Raw genomic sequence first — 8157 nt, 5'->3', positions numbered from 1 at the left:
ACTGGTATCATCAACAGTTTTAACAACAACTTGAAGGCAAGAGTTAATTTCTGTGCCTTGGGACTCCCTGAATGTCACTTCAAGTCATCAGTCCCCAGCCAGCACAGACACTGGGCCAGTTCACAAACGAATGATCATAACATTGCGTGCATATCCAGCTCCTGTTTGCGTTGTGGTGTCACAGTGACTGGCCTACACTTCACAACATGCAATAACATTTTCCTGGTGCATCTGGCACAAGTAATCTGCTTTGAAAAATAAAGACTGCTTTGTGCCAGTTGTAACAGGCAGGGGCCACCTCGTTCTTTCAGATTGCTCAAGGATTAGTCTCCAGCCATTAGCTTTGGAATATCAAAGAACACTCTGGGGAATCAAGATTCATGTGCAAGAAATAAACAATGATCTTTTTCCTTTGTGTGCCCTGTAAAGGCACACAAAGGGGCACTACTTGTCCAGCACCAGTTGAAACAGAAAAAGAGAAGCAAAAGGGAGACATTTCAGAGATGTCAAGTGTCCATGAATTCCGTTCCACCTCGGAGGCTGCCACCACTTCCTGTGCCCCACCATACCCCCATAACCACACAGCCTCCTGCCCTGTTCAGCAGCGAACCCAAACTTGAGGCTTTGACGTCACCCTTCTTGCCTCACAAAGAATGAGAGGGGTGAGTGTTGGAGGCAGTGAAGGGAGGTCCACATCAGTAAAAATAGACAATTTGTTGTTCAACTCAGGACATTGAGGGACTTCCAGTCCAGAAATCTAGACTAATTCAACAGAGGAAAACAGAAATACTAGCATAATTCTGATCTTTCAGACAGCAGGTTAAGCCAGTAGTTTAGCTATCCACTGACTTCATGGCAGGGAGTGGGTAAGTTCGCATTGATGTCCTAACCACTATTTATCAACCTCCGGGGTCTTGCTGAGTGCAAATTGGCTGCTTTGTTTACTACATTACAAGGCGATCGGTACATTAAAAATTAACTATTGGCAGTAATTGTCCTTTAGAACAATTCAAATCATGGCATGCTAAAATGCATGTCCTTTATTCTTCTGAACTTAGTTCATTAAACGAGGTGAAGGCTTAGCATTGCTTGGTCAAACCTTGCTTTTTTTATAGTGGTGCGTAAGGCTGATAAATGCCAGGATTTGCTATTATGATAAAAATGAAAGGTGACCTAAATGGAGCCTAAAGATTGCCGAAAAGTGCATGGATGTGAAAGGAGGATACTAAGAGAGAGGTACAGTCCTGACGTCTTGGCAATCGGGCAGTTGTCGGAGTAAACCATGAAAGTCTGCAGACGCTGCGATTGTAGTAAAAAAGCACAGAGGAACTCAGCAGGTCTCGCAGAGTTCACACGAAGTAAAGATACATTACCGACGTTTCAGGCCAGAACCCTTCTCCAAGGTATGGAAATTGCTGGCAGTGCCTGAATAAAAATAGTTGGGGGAAGTAACACTTAAACAAAAGCACAACACTCTTCATGAGGAGCAGTAACAACTAATTTCTCAACAAGAAAATAAGATCTCTGACCTCGAGGATCTTGTGGAGAAGCATGTGCCAATCTCCATTATCAGTAATGTGCAGGTTACGGTCCTTCCATCAGCACCAAAGGCTGCATCCTTTTATCATCATTATCTCGATGATTATGCACACATCCTTTTTTATCTGTGTGTCTATATATAACAGAACATTCACTCTGGCACAGCACACGCGATTAAAAGTGAAATATGATCTGTGTTTATGGGCTTTGCTGCCAAGCCAGCTTTCATGCTGCTTTTGACATGAGTGACATTTTTACGACTGTTTTGTGTAAACTGTTGATGCATTGTCTGTTTTATTGGCTCATAGGTACTTTCTGGAAAAATTATCAAAATTAAAGCCACATGGCAAAGCTCTGTGCTCTCCAACGTGTGGGGGACATCTTCTATGCTCGGAATCCATTTCACCTTAATTTTACTCCCCATTGGTAAAAGAAAATGTTTCTTTGCAATCACACACAGACACTCTCTCTCTCTCACCAAAGTAGTATATAACTCATCAAGATGTCATGAGAATTTTTGACAGATTTTTGGTTTGATGACAAAGATACCACTACAATCCTGAAGGAGCTAATAGCATCTTCTGTATTTATTTTAAAGACAGAAACTTTCTGCAAATACACCTGAAGAAATATCTACTGATGACTCTATCCCAGTCCATGCTGTGAGGTGAAAGATGGACGGTATGAAATGTTAAATGTGTTTTTCACTTCATGGATGCTTCCTGACCTGTCAAGTTATTTCCAGCATCTTTCATTTTTATTTCAGATTTCAAACATCCATGGTTTCTCGTTGTTGGATTTGTGCCCACTCCTGTGGTGAAGGGCTCAAGCTTCAGTGTGTGCAGGTACAATAGGAATCAGGTTGGACGAAAGAGATTTCAGTCACGTTGCTTCACATCGACTCTTCTGGAGCATTGCAGAGAGACTTCTACTCCCTCCTTCTCTTTTTCGATCAGAGGTTGCTGGCCACATACTACTTTCATGAGAACATAGCATGTAAAAGAGTACATTGCAGGAACTTCAGCCCACAATGTTTGTCTAGCCATAATGCCAATTCAAATTGATCCCATCTGCCGGCATGTTCTCTATATTCCACCATATGAAACATGAGAAATGGGAGCAGGAGTAGGCCATCGGCCTGACAAGTCTGCTCCACTCTTCAATGTGATTATGGCTCATCTTCATCTACCTGCCTTTTCCCCATATGCCTTAATTCCCTTATTACATAGAAATCTATCCAACCTTGTCTTAAATATATTTACTGAGGTCGCCTCCACTGCTTCAATGGGCAGTGAGTTCACCATCTCCTGCCTGTTTATTTATCAGTAGACACTCTGTGTCCTACTGAAGTTTAACTGTTGACTTTAGGAATAACAAGACGGATCGACACATAATTTGGTCAAAGGTCTGGCTCTTCAAAATCCAAACTCTTGCCCGCATTGCAGGATATTCTGAACCATATTTTTTATGGAACATTAGAATCCATGCCTCACAGTGAAGCAAATGAGGCAGCAAGGACTTGTTGAACTGCAGATATCATAAAATATACTCTGTGATCGCATTGCAAACTCTGAACTTGAACTTCGGGAGGGATTGAGGGAACATGTTTACCCAGGCTGGATGTCACCAAGCTGTCAAACTCTCAACTTTAATTATCCTGCAACTCTTCTGCAGTTGCCTATTGATGTCATACAAGAAAATAATTATTTCTTTTCTTCATTTGCTGATTTGAGTGTTACTGGAAAGGTCAACATTTATTGCCCATTCTTAATTTCCCTTGAGATGGTAAACTGGCTTCCTAAAGGCAAAGAAGTAGGATTTAGACCAGCAACAGACCTCTGTATATATGCCTGTTTTGAACTCTCTATGTAGCATGTTATTTCTACTCACCTTCCCATTCCCACAATGGCGACCTGTTCATCGATGGCAGCAAGATTAGTATCGAGGTTAGTGCAATGCTATGACAAAACCAGTGACCTGGGTTCCAACCTGCCACTGACTATCAGGAATTTGCACGTTCTCCTCATGCTAAGCATGGGTTTTCCCCTGGGTGGTCTGGTTTCTTCCCACCCTCCAGAAATGTAGGGGGCTGTGGGATAATTGGCTGCAATTGGGCAGCGCGGGTTCCAATAATTGGAAATGGGTTCATCTGTGTTGTCAATAAAATTTCAAAGAAAAAAACTGGCCTTCTCCACTGCCGGAGTGAGGCCCAACATAAGCCAGAGGAACAACATTTCATACTCCACCTGGGAACTCTACTGCCCAATGTTATGAACAATGAATTTTCCAATTTCAGGTAATGAGTCACCGCTCTTCTTCCCAGCAACTTCCATTCTTCTTCTCCCATATTTCTGTCCCCTTTCCCACCCAGCCCTGAGTACACAACTATTGTTGCCTTCTTATCCAGTTCCAGCAGCCTGTGTCTATAGATATTATTTCCCCACATCACACACCCCACCCCACCTTCCTCCAGCAAACCTTCTTGTTTCTCTTGCCTTTCTCTTCCTTTTATTAGACATAGTATGGTTACAGGCCCTTCCGGCTCACAAGTTCATGCTACCTAATTGCACCCAATTGGCCAACCCCCAGAATGTTTTAAAGGATGACAGGAAACCGGAACAGCTGGAGGAAACCCACAATGACACAGGGAGAATGTACAAACTTCTCATAGACAGTGCCAGATTCAAACCTTGGTCCCAACTACTGGCGCTTAAACAACATTCCGCTGCCTGTGAATAAAATACCTCTGCCGTCATCTTTCACCCCCTCCCTGGTTCCCCATTTCCCTACAAGCACCTGCCCAACTCACCTCACCCTCTCCACATTATACTGACTATCTCCCTTCTGCACTCTCAGTCTTGATGAAGGATTCCAGCTTGAAAGACTGACCATTCTTGATGTCCCACTGATGCTGCTCAACCTGCTGAGCTCCTCCAGCAGACTGTTTGTTCCTTAAAGGGGCAACGATGGGTGTGTTACTTGGAGGCGAAGGGAATGATGTTCTCATTGTCCTTGTTAATGGAAGTGATTGTATTTTGGAAATCAATAGGTGCTTTCAAGGTGCCTTTTAAAATGGGGTTGGCCCGGTTAGCGCCCCACTCACAAGGCAGCTTGAAAGGGACTGACCCAGTCAGTGTCATCCAAAGTTAACCAGGTCCCTGCCCTACTTTGGAGATAGTCAGGGAACCCAGTTTAAATTATCCAGGATGTGTCTACTGGCAGCTTGAACAGCAAAATGGCTGACCCGTTTACTCCTGTGATGTCAGCGCTTGCGCGCTGGAATCACAAGGAAACCCCTTGGTCAAATGCCTGTCGCAAACGGGAGAGAGGGGTCACTGTGGCGGGGCCCGGGGTGAAGAGGGGAGAAAGAGGTTGCTGCCATGAAGTGGGGGGGGGGAGCCACGGTTGGGGGGGAATGAGGTTACTGCCATGAGGGAGAGAGGTCAATGTCGCGGGGGCAGGGTGCCATGATCAACTGCCACGGGGGGGGGGGGGGGGGAAGAGGAAAGGGGTCGGTGCCGCAGGGGGGAGAGGAGAGAAGTTGCTGCCGTGGGGGGAGAGGAGAGTGGTCGCATGGTGGGGTGGGGGGGAGTGGGGGAGACTTACCGATAGTTCCCCTGAGTGTGTGCCATGTCACTTACCGGGTCATTGCTGGGGTGGGATCCCCCTTAAATTGCTGGGTTGGCGATTTAATGGGTCGATTCCCCTGCACCTTTGCCCCACTGATCATACCTGGACCCAGGAAGGCTACACACGTGCTGCAGCATAAAAGCTCTAAGGTGAGAGTGACCTGGGTGCAACGTAGTACGTGGATGGTACACACTACAGGCACTCTAACACTGGTGGAGAGAAGAATTGCTTAGGGTAATTGATAGCTGGTCAGTGAAGCAAACTGCTTTGCCCTTGATACTGCTGAGTTTCTCGAGCATTGTTAGAAATGCACTCATCCAGGAAAATGGAGAGTGTTCCATCACATTCCTTACTTGTGCCTTGCACCTGATGGAAAGATCTTGGTATAAAAATAAAACAGGAAAGTCTGCAGACACAAGTAAAAGAACAATGCTGGAGAAACTCAGCAGGGCAAACAGCGTTCTTTATATAGTAAAGATAAAGATACACAAACAACATTTTGGGCTTGTACCCTTCATCAAGGCGAGATCTTGATAAGTTAGGAGATGAGTCTGCACAGATTACATTGGACAACATTTCCACCCCCCCCCCCCCCAAAAAAGGTTTGCTTCCTGAAAAACAATGAGGGATGATGATGGACAACTTCAAGATGAACAAAAATGATAATTTCAGATTTGCTCTATCACGTCAGAAGTTTGAGAAACATTAAATGAACTTTTATTGAATTTAGCATGTTTAAACACATAATGAAGCAGACACATTGTGTTAGTTCAACTGACTTAAAAAATGTTTTGCCGCTGATTCTCATTCGTACTCAACATCTGATGCCTCTCGTGTCAGTGCCCAACCATAGTCGGCCAGCATTGATGGATTCTGTTTGGCCTAATATTGCTTTGCTATGGTCACAATGTCCTGGTGGAACCTTTCACCATGTTCATCGCTGACTGCACCAAGATCAACAGGGAAGTCTTTGGCTTGGCTTCGCGGACGAAGATTTATGGAGGGGGTAAAAAGTCCACGTCAGCTGCAGGCTCGTTTGTGGCTGACAAGTCCGATGCGGGACAAGCAGACACGATTGCAGCGGTTGCAAGGGAAAATTGGTTGGTTGGGGTTGGGTGTTGGGTTTTTCCTCCTTTGCCTTTTGTCAGTGAGGTGGGCTCTGCGGTCTTCTTCAAAGGAGGTTGCTGCCCGCCAAACTGTTAGGCGCCAAGATGCACGGTTTGAGGCGTTATCAGCCCACTGGCGGTGGTCAATGTGGCAGGCACCAAGAGTAGTTCATGAGTAAACGCAGAAAATAAATTTACAGTGACATGTTGCACTTCACGGTTTTGTATGCTAAAAGTAGACTTAAAATATGACAGGAAATCACAAAATAGGTTGTATATATATATATATTTACAGCAGGTAAAAGAATTAAGGTGATTTTCCTGATCATTAGCCCAAAATCTCTAAAATACACCCAAAAGTGTTCAGGAAGAAAAATCGCCGATGTCCTTTCTTATTTTGCCTCTGACCTGTTCATGTATTCGCAGGTCTTATGGAGCTGAGCCGCTTGAATTTTATCAGGACAGTGACCCATTTCAGAAATGCTAACCACTTCTGTTTCCGCCCATGCCGCCCGACTTGCTGAATGCTGACAGTATTTTCTGGTTTTATTTCAGATTTCCAGCATCTGCAGATTTTTTATGAACATTTAAAACACAGCAGCACTGACCAGCTCCGACTGAGAAATCATCTGGATGGCAAGCAACAAGTAAGACTCCAGTAAATGTTGCTGAAATTACACATGCCCCCAGTCATATCACAATAAACCTCTTTGCTTACAAGAAGAAGATTAAATAACAGTAATTTATTTGATCAATTATATTATTTGACCTTAACCTCTTATAGATATAATTGTTCATTTGGAAATTGTTTATTTATGTGCAAGACAGGAGCGGATATAAATATCAGGCTTTAATCTCTTTTGCTAACCTAAATAAAAGCCAGCGTTCAACTAAATAAAGGCATCAACCACATCATACTTTATGGCCTGCTCTTGCGTGCTGGATAAGTAACAGAAGGAAAAATAAAAAGACCGTTTACATTTTATCCTGTCTGGATTTCCTAAAACTACTGTCATTTTTGGAGAATTAATTTGTAAAATCTGTGGATAACAAAGAGAAAAATAGTGCACAGTGTTGGGGAGCTGCCAAGATGAATGTGTGGCGGTGACGATGGCTGAGTTTGCTGGAATGTTAGACAAACAGAATCGAGATTATGGACTGAAATCCCTCTTGGTTACATTTTGTTTTCTGTCTTTGAGACACTTCTGGTTCAAGGTCACTCTTGAGAGGAAGATGGAAGGCAGAGCAATAGGGAAATGGAAGGAATGCTCTTCTGTGTTGGGTTCCAATTGTTTTTGGAGCAATGAGCCATTCTTGCATTTGCCTCACATTTAACGTCCCTCAAACAATAGTCAAAAACAAGCTTGAAACAGTTTTCACACAGAGAGTAACCTTTGAGTGTTATGGTTAATGTAGCTGTTATTACAGTGCCAGCAATCTGGGTTTGAATCCGGTGCTATCCGTAAGGAGTGTGCATGATCTCCCTGTGTATGTGTGGGTTTCCTCCAAATGCGCTGGTTTCTTCCCACCTTTCAAAACGTAGGTTAATTGGGGCATTTGGGCGGTACAGACTCATGGCTGGAGAGCCTGTAACCATGCCGTATGTTTAAATTTAAAACTTAAATTTATATGAAACCAGGGCAGGTAACAATGGGCCCTTGAATAGTTTAGCATAGCTGTTGACACTTGACTGTGCAGAACACAGGGCAGAAAATCAGCCAGTAAAAGCATGTTCCCCACAGCAGCCACATTGTAACTGCACACTATAATGACTCTGAGGGAGAGGGCTTAGTTGGGAGTGGGAGTGAGCACTGTAATGCTCTGAAAGGGACACAGAAGTCCTGGTTCTGGAAATATTTGACAGGAAGTTGGAATGTGAAAA

The 8157-nt window shown here is 44.0% G+C and overlaps 1 long non-coding RNA gene across 1 annotated transcript; it reads left to right on the top strand.

Moving 5' to 3' along the window:
- Positions 1 to 260: 260 nt before the first annotated feature.
- Positions 261 to 6960, top strand: LOC138737445 (uncharacterized). The gene is made up of 4 exons (XR_011340927.1): positions 261 to 662; positions 2138 to 2220; positions 2306 to 2384; positions 6831 to 6960. It is a non-coding gene; the product is annotated as an uncharacterized lncRNA (long non-coding RNA).
- The last annotated feature ends 1197 nt before the right edge of the window (positions 6961 to 8157 follow it).

Source organism: Narcine bancroftii, chromosome 6 (assembly GCF_036971445.1).
Source record: "Narcine bancroftii isolate sNarBan1 chromosome 6, sNarBan1.hap1, whole genome shotgun sequence".
NCBI classification, from domain to species: domain Eukaryota; kingdom Metazoa; phylum Chordata; class Chondrichthyes; order Torpediniformes; family Narcinidae; genus Narcine; species Narcine bancroftii.
This window is presented reverse-complemented; position numbering and strand designations above follow the sequence as displayed.